Below are 11,688 nucleotides of genomic sequence, written 5' to 3' on the forward strand. Positions count from 1 at the left end.
TTATCTTACAGTCACAAACTCTTCAAATTCAAGAAGCATCACCTGCTCTCAGTAAAACTATAAACAGTCTAGCTCCTCCACTGACAAATTCTTCCAGTGCTGCTACATACCATAGGTATGGTCATACTCAGACCAAAGGTCTACCTGGCCCAGAAGCCTGTCTCTAACAGTAATCAACAGCAGATGTCTAGGAAAGAGTATGAAAACACACAGTGATGGTTTTCCCAGAGCATGTGTTTGGGATCTCCTGTGCCAGCAGTAATGTCTTTGTATTTAGTTTTCCACAGTGGAATCTTCTTCCATGGATTTTTTTGGTGTTGTTTTTTAGCCTGTGTTAACTCTCAGAATTAATAACATGCACCAAGAAGTTCCACACCTAAATACACACTGCATAAGGAAAAACATAAAGTAGTTCTGAACTGCTTAAGTGCTGGGCTCATAGACACCTAGATCTTGTTGGAAAGAGGTAAGGAACAATCAGCCTTTCTACTTTTTTCTCAAAACCGAAGAGTCTTACAAGTCACTCTTCGTGTGAAGGCATTTCCATACTTTTCTTATTTCCTTTCTCTGAACTTTCTCCAGTTCTCCACTATCCTTTTTCAGAAGAGGGGACATGAACTCTAGGGATTTATGCAGTCTCTTTTGTTCTCTATTTCTTTTCTAATAATTCCTAACATTCAATTTACATTTTTATTGCTAGTGAGCATTAAACTGATGCTTTCATAAAAACTATTCATTATAATTCCAAGATCTCATTCCTAAGTGGTAACGTTCAATTCAGAGCCTATCACTACACATGGAGAGTTAAAATTGCTTTCTTCCAGGGTATCACTTATTTTTATCCACATTGAACTGGTGATATGAAAATTTGCAATACAGTGAAACCTTCAAGTTCTGCAATAAAATAAATATTTTTTAAAATCAAAATTGTGTTTTATTAAGAAATACTCATTTGAATCTATTTCACTTAATAATTTCCCACCAATGACACCATGATAGTGTAGCATCAGAAGACCTCTATGCATCATTTGGTACCACTTTCTTTTGAGCAGTATCACTATCTCTCTTAATATTCTAATGAGTCATCATGCTATCTTAGAGCCACAATTCCTAGAGACAAGGGAATAGAAGAAAGGCCCACCTTTCATTAACAAAAATCAAGTACATTTCAAGCTATCATGGGTGTAAAAGTTAAAGCTTAAAAACGTGATACAATTGCAAGGTCAAGGAGAACAGTAAACAGATGAAAAAGACTTAACTTTCTCAATTTTTATATCTATTTTAAGTCTATTTCATGCTTTTTGAAGCATAGTTTTTAACTGGATAACAGAATTATGATGGTGAGCATGGGACATATATACGTACAGTCTATCAAATTTATTTAGAATGGCAATGTGTGATACATTACTGAAAGAGCCTAGAGTTAATTGGGTTTTTCTTTTTTTTTTTTTCCTTAAAATCTGGAAATACTGTCAAATGAATCATATCATCAAGACCATACTAGTTCTTGAGAACATTTTAGTGAGAAAAGATTTAATACATTCAGGAAAACACCAAACAGACCTCAAAGATTTAATAGCAAGTTATGTGGTGTAGACTCTGATGTTGGAGAGTCCTATTTAAGACCTGATGGTGATATTTTATCATTACCCAAATGAGTGTTCTGCTCCACAGGCTCTTGACTAGTCTAGGAAGAATTGCTTACAATCTCTCTTCATGGAGCTGTTCCACCATCAGATACTAAGAACCTGATCTGAAGCACTGACTTAGAAAAGCAAAGCATGAAAAATACAAGCATTAGTGAAAAAACCCCACTCATTTCATATAAAACGTTTATGGCATAAATCTACAGATATGGATAATTCTTTGCCTGTGTGACTCCTTTGTTTTATTTTGTGGTTTTTGTTTTTAATATAATCAGACATGTGAGCAAATATATATGGATCAGGAATGTAAATACTATGGTTTATAGATGCTGTTAGAAATTATTTATCATCCAAAACATCTATAGTTTTAACAGTTCTGAGGGCAAGTGCTACTCTCATCTAAGTACACATACCTAGATAAAAAAGAAGCCCAAAAAGAATTGGTGGTTGTTTTAGAAAACTCTTAACTTTCTAAGTTAAATTCTTTGGAAGTACCATTTTTAATAAAGAGCATACAAAAAAACCACTTTAGAGTCATCTTGAGAATCAATAGCTCCTCTTCTGCATCTTCATAAGCTGTAATATATATGCACACACCCACTGTTCACAAAATCTGTTATTTCCCTATTTTTCCTGGCATGATATGATCTACTTTTAAATCACGACAAAGGGAAGATTTTTTAGATGATCATTACATTAAGTGGCATGCAATAAACGTAAATCATCTTATTTCCATCCAACATTCACATATTACATCATAAGCATTGGATAGGATCTTATCCAGTAAAAACACAAGAATTCATGTTTCAAGTCTTTTATTTCTAGTAAAAGGCAGATTACCCCTTACCACACTGTAGTCATCATTTTCATTTTATAAAAACAACCCTTCTTCAATCGCTCTGTCAATTTAATTATGAAGTGTGAATTGTCACATTTCTAGTACATGTTATAGTCCCTGCTCTGATAGCTTTACGATTTGCACTTTTAATAGTGCATCACTGGAGAAAGGTTGGCACGAAGACCAGTAAATCCCCGCAAAGCATTCACTCCTTGCTCTGGGACCCAGTGGTGGGTAATAACTGAGCTTGATAACCAGACATATTAGTGAAGGCAAACACCTCCCATCTTTTTCACGCAGTGCGATCTGCCTGCTAGACACCTGTCTGTCACCTGAAAGAGGAGACACATGGCTTGCTGCATTGGGATAAGGAATAAAGATGACACTCCTGTCCATATTGTCAGGCTAAAATCTTTTTTTGGTGAGACTCTTTGCAGGGGAACAATCTATCGTAACTGCCCCACCCCAAGAGTCCTGTCCCCTTCTGTTCAAACACCAATGTGTGGAGATACGTTAAATGATTTCTGCAACTACCTTGTTTACCAGAAATATCTTTAGCAAGTCAACCTGAAACTCGCTGCTGTAGTATTTTCATTGATTGTTTTGTTGCTGGGAGTTTTAGTGGGTAAATGTGAGAAACTTCTTGACTCTAATTTGCCCCAGCTACCTTCTTTGTTCTTAGGTAGCTCCTGGTCCACCCAGCTAACACCTGCTGGTGTGGTGGACTCATAAAACACTATCACCACTCAGGCACGTATAACACGCATTATTTATACAACTATTCTCTGATCAGTCAGTGCCTCCTGTTCTCCTGTATCACTTTGGCCATCCTCCAGACTACAACACCGTCACTAAAGCATATATAAACTCATACAAAGTTCTCAGTCATTTCCTCTCAGGTTGAGAGGTTGTTTTGAGATCAACTGAGGTTGTTTTGAGACTTCCACTGTTGGGCAGATGATTATTGAAACTGAAATAGCCCCATGGATTTTAGTTTTTGTACCTTCTGACCCTCCCAAGAGCCGCCAAGTACACTAAGGACCAAAAACTGAGAAACAGGGGAAGTTTGAATGTGTAAAACCTCAAATATTCATTTCCACTTTGGATTTTGACAGAAGCTTCAGTCGTTTTGTATTTTGCCTGAATCACTTCAGTGTGTATACATTACAGATGGTCAACAAGTAAAATAAAGCCCTACCTTTATTTGTAAGTCAGCCTTGTACTGAAGGTGCAAAAGCATGACTAGCAAGAAAGCTGGGATGATAATGCTTCAGATAGGGAGATAACATTCTAGAGCTCTGTAGATCTAAAAACTTCTACATCATAGATACATCATCAGTATGTGGTAGTAAATATGAACAGCGCTGCTAGCTGGTGAGATGGGTGGGAAGGGTCACGAAGATACTACCATTGCCTATTCCTTGCATTTCAAGAATCCTAAGGACTGTCACAGTGGCACAGGCCAAGTGGCAGAATGAAAAGATTCCACTGAAACTGTACAACCAGCTCCTACAAAATAAAAGCATGTTCATCTTCAGATTTTAGAGAGAGCCTTCACAGAGCGACACAGCTCCAGCAGCTAAGTGATACAAGTGCTAGTCTGTTCAAAAAGCAAGCTAGAACACTCTTCCCTCCCTTCCAAAGATACTGACCTTACTTGTGGAGGTAAACTTTGTGTTGCCATGAAGTGAAAGTTTACTGGATTACTTATTAGCTTGAAGTGACCTGCCATACAGCTGTTAGGAGTTTTTCATGAGTGAATTCCTCATGTGGCTGTGGGAAGGTTTTACACAAGATAGGAAACAACTTGTAAAGTATTTTGACTGAGATTCCAGATTTGTGAGTGTGTCTTATGTTCTGCATGATATGACATAGAATAGGCAGAAAAGTACAGTACTTCTTTCTATTATTATGTATGCAAATGTACAATTAAGGAATGACAAAACCCACCTTTGCCTTTTGGGATGAAATAAGAGAATTAATCATCTACTTCCCATGAGACAGTGTTAAAGAGTTGAAGGGCACAGAAGTATTAAATGTTAGGCAATAATTACAAACTAAAAATTATATTGTAGAATATGCATCCAGACATGACTTTCTGTTTTAAAACTTACCTTGGTGCAAGTTACATCTAACTAATACCAACACATAAGATCTTTAAAACCACACATAATAAATAGAACACTTAGGTTTTATCTGTTTGGATTTATACACAACCCAGGTGCGCCAATCTGGTGCTCTCAGCACCTGTCCCATAAAAATACAGTTCTTGGAACAATTCATTGTTTCCATATCGCATGGCAAAGTTGATACTAATGAAGCAAAACCACCCCATTTTCAGACGGAATACACATCACAGCTCACCTCCTAAAACTCATTATAACAGACAACGATCTAACTTTGTCCTGGCAATCAACTAACTCAAATTATTTTAGGCTTGGTGAAGGAAACTAAAGCTTCCAAACTGCGGCGTTTCTACTTATCAAATTAAAAGACCTGTGGTTGAACATACTTTACATAGGGAGGGAAAAACAGCTTCTGCAGTCAGCTGCCAGCAAGCGAGGGCTATAGAGGTCAAACCGACCAGTAATCAGTGCCAAAATGTAGAGCCAGTTTCTACCAAACAGCAGCAGGGTAGGAGGCTGCATCTTGAGAAGCAGTGAGGTCAAAACCAAACCTGCCACAAGCACCATGATGCCTGGAGCTTGTCCTCGCTGTTCAACCACATCAGCTGTACTCAGAGTGGGGAGGGAAAGAGGGCGGCATCTGTGCAATGAAATCGCTGCAGCACTTCCTTCCCTGATTTTGATCCCATTTGCACTTGGTTAAGAGGACAGCCAAGTTGCAATCTCATAGCACTCTATATGTATCACCCAAAAGGAGAAAAAAAAAAAATTGTCCAAAACTAATTCTGAAAATAATTCTGCAAGAATACAAAGGCTGTGTAGATGAGGCTTAACGGCAAAAGTTTGTGTTTTTAAAGGCTTCGTTTAGAGTTCACAATTTTGGTACTGTTAAACAGAATGCACTCTTGCTTCTTTCCAGTCAATGCAATTCCTACATGAGATGAAGCATAAGCAAACAGAAAGTCTATGGTGGAGCAATTTGCCAGCTCAGTCCATGCTCCAGGAGCACTCCTGCAGCCCGAGCTAGGAAGCTCTCACACAGCAACATCCATGGGCAAAGCTCTCTCCCGGCTCCAGCAGTGCACAAGCCTCCCTGCCAGGCCAACAGATGATGACCAACCATGGTTATTCATGTCAGTGCTCACCTTGAGCCCAGCTACAGGACATACCCTGGGCAAGAGACCTTGCGGCCCCTCGGCAAGTCCTGCGAGCCAGGGGCACAGCAGATCACTTCCTCCACAAGAGAAGCTATTGCAAGCACAGCCCATTGGTTTTTGGATTTCTACCCCAGCTCCCCACAGAATGATGAATGAACCAAGTCTCACTCTGTAAGGCATTTCATGGCCTGGGACCAAGATTAATAAATTTCCAGAGGAAGGACCATGGTCAACAGTCACAATGAAGGCTACACAGTAAAATTAAAACTCATTGTGGGGAGAAGACTTTTAGGGCTTTCCTGAGGACCAGTCATGAAGATCTAATAAAAATATGAAAAGTGCTGCACCTCCTTTCATTCCAAATGCAAAGCATATTTCTTCATTTACATAGACATTTGCATATCACAATATATGTTATTGGAAATAACTCATCAAAACAAACCCACATGATTCTAATATGCACATTTCTTCCTCTGTCAAGTGGATGAAAAAAAAAAAAAGACAGATGAGTAGTCATGCTTTGCTTATTACCCTCACGATAAGGTTTTCAGATACTGTGGTGGTAAACCTATTTTGAATAGCAAGCATTTGCTTGATTCTATTATTCTACAGTTTCTGTAGGAGATTTCTTGTCACCTTGGAAATTATACGCTTGGTTCTAGGAAGAAAAATTAGCTTTACTCAGAGGTCTAAGTAATTTGGATATATGGCATGCAGCATCTAAAGCAAAAGTCTAATATCAACAAAGTCAGAAGTAGATTTTATGACTGTTAAATATACATGTTGCAAAAGATTAGATTTACTGTTTTGCTCATATTGTGTTAGTCATTTATAACATTTGGGCACTGAGCAACATAAACTTATTTTATGGTTCTTTCATCCTTTCTCAAAAGGATTCCAGGCTCCTAGATAGGCAAATTCAACACAAGGTTTTCTGGGATATAGGCACTGCACATACAAAGGTATTATTTCTGATGGATAACACTCTTTCAAGGTCTTTTCATGATCCATTAATTTATGAATTACATAGCAGAGTAGGGATTGTGAAGGGCTTAATTTCAGTTATATGTTGATCTTTTTCCCTTGAAACAGCTTTTATCCAAAAAGTAAGTAGGACTAAAAATAACATGTTCTTTTAGATTGACTCTGACAGGTCTGATGATAGAATTTAACTGGTTTATTCTTTACTTATCAAAAGGTGGGCAGTTGGGCCCATCCCTATACATAAATAGGAATATGCACAGAAAAAAAGCAAAATAGCAAAGAATAATTCTTAGGCTTGCTTCATTCACAGCACAGTTACAAAAAGCAATGCAGTTGCTGTGGAATAAAATTTACAGAAAGGAATGAATTATGCAAAGAAATGACACATAAAGATTAAGATAAAAAACAGCTCAGTAAAACTTTTTGACAATGTACTGGCAAATTGACTTCATGGGACTCAGATTTCCAGCAAAGTGTCCTACCTCCACCTTGTCAGTCCTAATCCAATTCAGGTAAACCAGAAGTAAGTTACTACTGACAGGTTATTTAGAGGTTGATGAGAAATTAGTCTCAAGGTCTGTCTTATTTGAAAAGAGCGTCGGTGCTTTTGCTCATGGCCCAAAGAAGTGACCAAACAGTGATGAGCATAATTATGAAAGTATTCTTACTCCCTAAATGCTGCTTTCCCCAAGGACTGAAGTATAGGGAAATTTCCACTGCCATTATACATCAGCTTTATAGACAATACCTCAATGTTTAGAGCTGTTATTTATTTCTCTTTTCTCTCCTCTCTCATTTTCTTACAGCAAGAAAAAACCCAACAGCCCTCAAAACTGAGAGGGAGACTGCTAGTAAGCTAAAGAAGTGATGATAAAATTCTGACCTCAGTAGTTTTTGGATCCAAGCAGCAACTGTGAACATTGCTGCTAAACAGAATTTGGCCAGGTGTCTGCAGTACAATATTTCAGGAAATCCAGATTAGCTGCAATTAAGAGGTCTGTTTATTGCTGACAGGTTGTGGCAATATGTAAGAAACTCATGGTATCTTGAGAGGGAGTTTCTCATTACATTCAATGGTATCTGTTTCACAATGAAAAAGTGTGGAAAAGTGCTGACAATATTTACATTCAAATTTCTCTTGCAAATTATACTGGTCTTCAGTATCAGCTAAGACAAAGCTAACGTAAACTTTAATATGACCACAATCTTTCTTAATTCCGAAACAGCAGAACCCTCTTTTTCTTCCGCATGTTACCCCAAAGGCATTACCTGGTGATGTGTGGTCAGATCTTGGTTTCTTGAAGTTCCCACAACATTTTCAGGCATTGTAATTGACGGTAATGTTCTTGCCATAAGCATAATTGTCATCAAGAGATGAGATATTCATTTAGCATTTGTATAATAATTCTTTTATCTCTTCTAATAAAACTTAGGAAACAAAGAGCGAGGTTTTGTTCAGAATCAAACCCAAACACAGCTGTCTGTTCCATAGTGTTGTGGTTTGGCTCTCCAAAGGGGCTTCTTTACATGTCAGTAAATCTGTGACAGTTTGAGAAAAATAAAAAAGAAGATTCATTATGAAGGTAAAATTGTCTGAAGTCCAAAAAATCATGTAATTTTCTTGAAACAAGCACATACATGAAATTCTAAGCACACCTGAGAACATTTCAAATGGCAATCACGGATTCTAAACTACCTCAGAAAATATCCAGTCCTCAGTATACAAGCAAGACAGATGCAGTCACTAAAGGTCTTATCAGCATATAGGACAGACTTGTTTCTTATATACATGTTTTCAGTCTCCAGTCAACTACTTAAAACTGATCTGGTTAAATTATTTCAAAATTGTCATTTGGAGATCAGTCACAAGATCAACTTACCACTACTTAATAACTTCTTAGTCTTCAGCTGAGCATAGTAACAGACTGCGTGTGCATTCTTAGACTGCAAGCAAACATGAGGGAAAACAATTATCTTTTAAACCTCTGAAATGGCGTTGTTTGATCTAACGATTTCTGCCTTGTGTTGGTGATGGGCTACTGGATTGCACACAGACTCGTCTCCACTGACATGCTGTAACCCATTAAGTCACCGTAACTCAATTTCCTGTCTGAGTCCATAGACAGAAATGAACTGATAGAGTTTGAACAAAGTTTCACATCGTCAAGGTGGCTACGGTCTTCCTAAACTAACAGACACTTTTCCAAACATTTCTCTGCTCTAAGACTTTATATACACACAAACGTTACACTGCCCATTTTAACAATACTGAGATAGTTAAAATGGTACATCTGGTTTTGAGTATTGTAGTTATGTTGGTATCAGCATAGCTGTACTTCTATACAGAAGAAGGACTACTTCTTCATTATTAGGGATCTTCAGACCTGTGTAATTATATCCACATTTATAAGCTGTAGCAGTTGTCAAATAGTTGGACCAGCACAAAAAACCCCACCCTTATTTGTTAATTAAGCAAGGTAATTTTGGAAGAATCAGTGACAGTTTTCAGGTAGCATGTAATCTAGCTTTCTCAGCCATAGCCTGATACACTTATAAGCCTCTTTATGTTTAAGGAAGATGTAGATGAGAAGCTGTTTCACTTGCAGACAGCAGGCAGAATCATGCCATTATGAATGCAGGAAAAACATGTGGAAGGTAACACAGAAAAGACAACTAGCAGACTTTGTCTGAACTCCAAAATGCACAAATGAGTCACCTCCACAGAGTGCATCATGATGATATGAACTATCTCTACAAGAAAGTGCTGACCTAGCATGGGAAACATCTCATACTTGATTGCTGAAATTTTAGTTGTTTCATGAATTACATATTGACATCTTAAGTTTTTGACTGCATTGAAGGAGCCAGCAGGTTTTTGCTGTTCTAAAACTAAGTCCAAATAGTTGGTTTGATTAAAGATCTAAAATAGTCAATAACTTGTTGAAAATCTGGAGAAAGCAGATTCACAAAGCTTCTCTTTACTTCCAGAATAACACCTTGTGTTTATGGTATTTGAAGGCATGCATCTGTATTTGAAGACTGAAGACCTGCACGCTGCTGGCATAACATGTAGGATTTTTAAAGCGGCGCAGTAGTCCATCACATGTCATTGGCTCTAGTGCCAACGTTAATCACTTTTGAAATAATCCAATGCAAGAGACATCGAGGCCATCAATATTTTTTCCATTACCACAGTGTAGAGGCCATTTGGATAATGACCACCACCCCAGAAAAGCAATGACAGATTCCTGTGCCATCACACTTTGACCAGAGGCTTTGTGTGCACTATACATTGTCTTGTGCTCTGAATTGCAGCAGGATCAGGCTTACCACCCCACTGCAGTCTCTGTTGACCTGGAAACCACTTGCAATCAGTGTGGCTGAAGGACTGGACCTTTTCCAGCTGCCAAGCCTCCCTCTTCTCTACAAGGAGCAGAAGAAAATTTCAGATGGAAGCAATGACAGAAAATCCAGTAGATGCTTTGGGGAAAAGAGAAGAACCAGCTGGGGTTTCAGAATCAAGCAAAGAGAAAGGGGTAGTGTTGTCACCACCACCCATAGACTGCACATGTGCCAATGCTAAGCTGCATCCAATGTTTCTCCAAGAAAGTTCACTTTCCTTTCCCCTCCCAGGACATCTATTAGTGCATGATGACTTATATAAGTGAGGGAAGACCAGGAGCAACGACTTGGTAGTACCGACAGGTCTGAAGATATTCTGGCAGCAAGACAGTGTAACAGGCAGCAGCATCAGAGTTGTGATAAGCAAGGGCCAACCTAGATTAAATATATTCTCTTGAGAGGGAGTAGTGTGAAGTTTAGACTGGGGGTTGAAGAAGTAGGAGCAACTCTCTGAACATCTACTGATGAGGAATTCCTCTGAAGTTCTTCACATCTCCAAAGAGGCCAGGAAGGAAGTGTCCAATAGCAACTAAGACTGATACCAGAATAAAACACAGTTTCATTCGACTCACACTCAGGAACTGACCTTCAACAGGATTTCACAGTTTAAATTTCAAATAGGACACAACATGGGAGCTGGACATACCAGCCACTTAAAACCTATCCATAACTTCTGTCAAATGGTGGAAAAGATGAGGGCTGGGGGGAGCAGGCTGTTCATCTAGTCCAAGTGGATCATCTAAGTAGATAATTTAGTCTCTGTGATATCTAAATCATGGCCTATTTATTTTAAATTCCAATAAAGGACTAATTAGTGTTAATTACAGTAGCAGGGATAGTGATGTGGCCATTCACACACAAAGAACTTGGCAGAGACCAAACTCCAGTTACACATAGGTCAGCAAAAAGAAAAGAGCACGCTGCACTTTGTCACATCTCATTTGGGTTTCCTTCAAAATGATGAGCTAGAGGCAAAAGATACCACGGTTCATTTCCAATTCCCCGTCTAATCCTCTCACCCTTAATTTATTTTAAAAGTTTAATCAGAAGTTCATAAAGCTCAGATATAAATTTTTAAATAAAAAAAATTAAGCACCTGCAGGTAAGCTTTTTAGGAACTCATGGCTGGCCCAGGTTTCATTATGAATAGGGACTTTAGCAGTTCACTTTTCTGCAAATGCTACTGTGATAAAATGTAACTTTCATTCCCTCGCTGTTGCTTCAGGGATGTGTCATTTACAAAAAATAAATAGAAGACTTCTATCGCAGAGAAACCATGCTCCATTCAGGGTCAATGAAAATCTGCACCTTGCTCTGGAGTTTCTTGCAGCATAGTAATAACTTTTCTGCAGAAATTGTCACTAACTGCTAGAAGCCTTGGTACTAATCATGAAAGTACTTGTAGATAATTCTTAGTATACAAATAATGTAATATTTGCAGAAGGAAAAACCTGACTAAATTTGGGCTTTTCAATTTACTGTCAGTTGATGAAATTGATGATATTAATAGTTCTTTAAAGAAGTCAGCCAGCTTG

This window comes from Strix uralensis, chromosome 4 (genome assembly GCF_047716275.1).
Source record: "Strix uralensis isolate ZFMK-TIS-50842 chromosome 4, bStrUra1, whole genome shotgun sequence".
NCBI lineage: Eukaryota > Metazoa > Chordata > Aves > Strigiformes > Strigidae > Strix > Strix uralensis.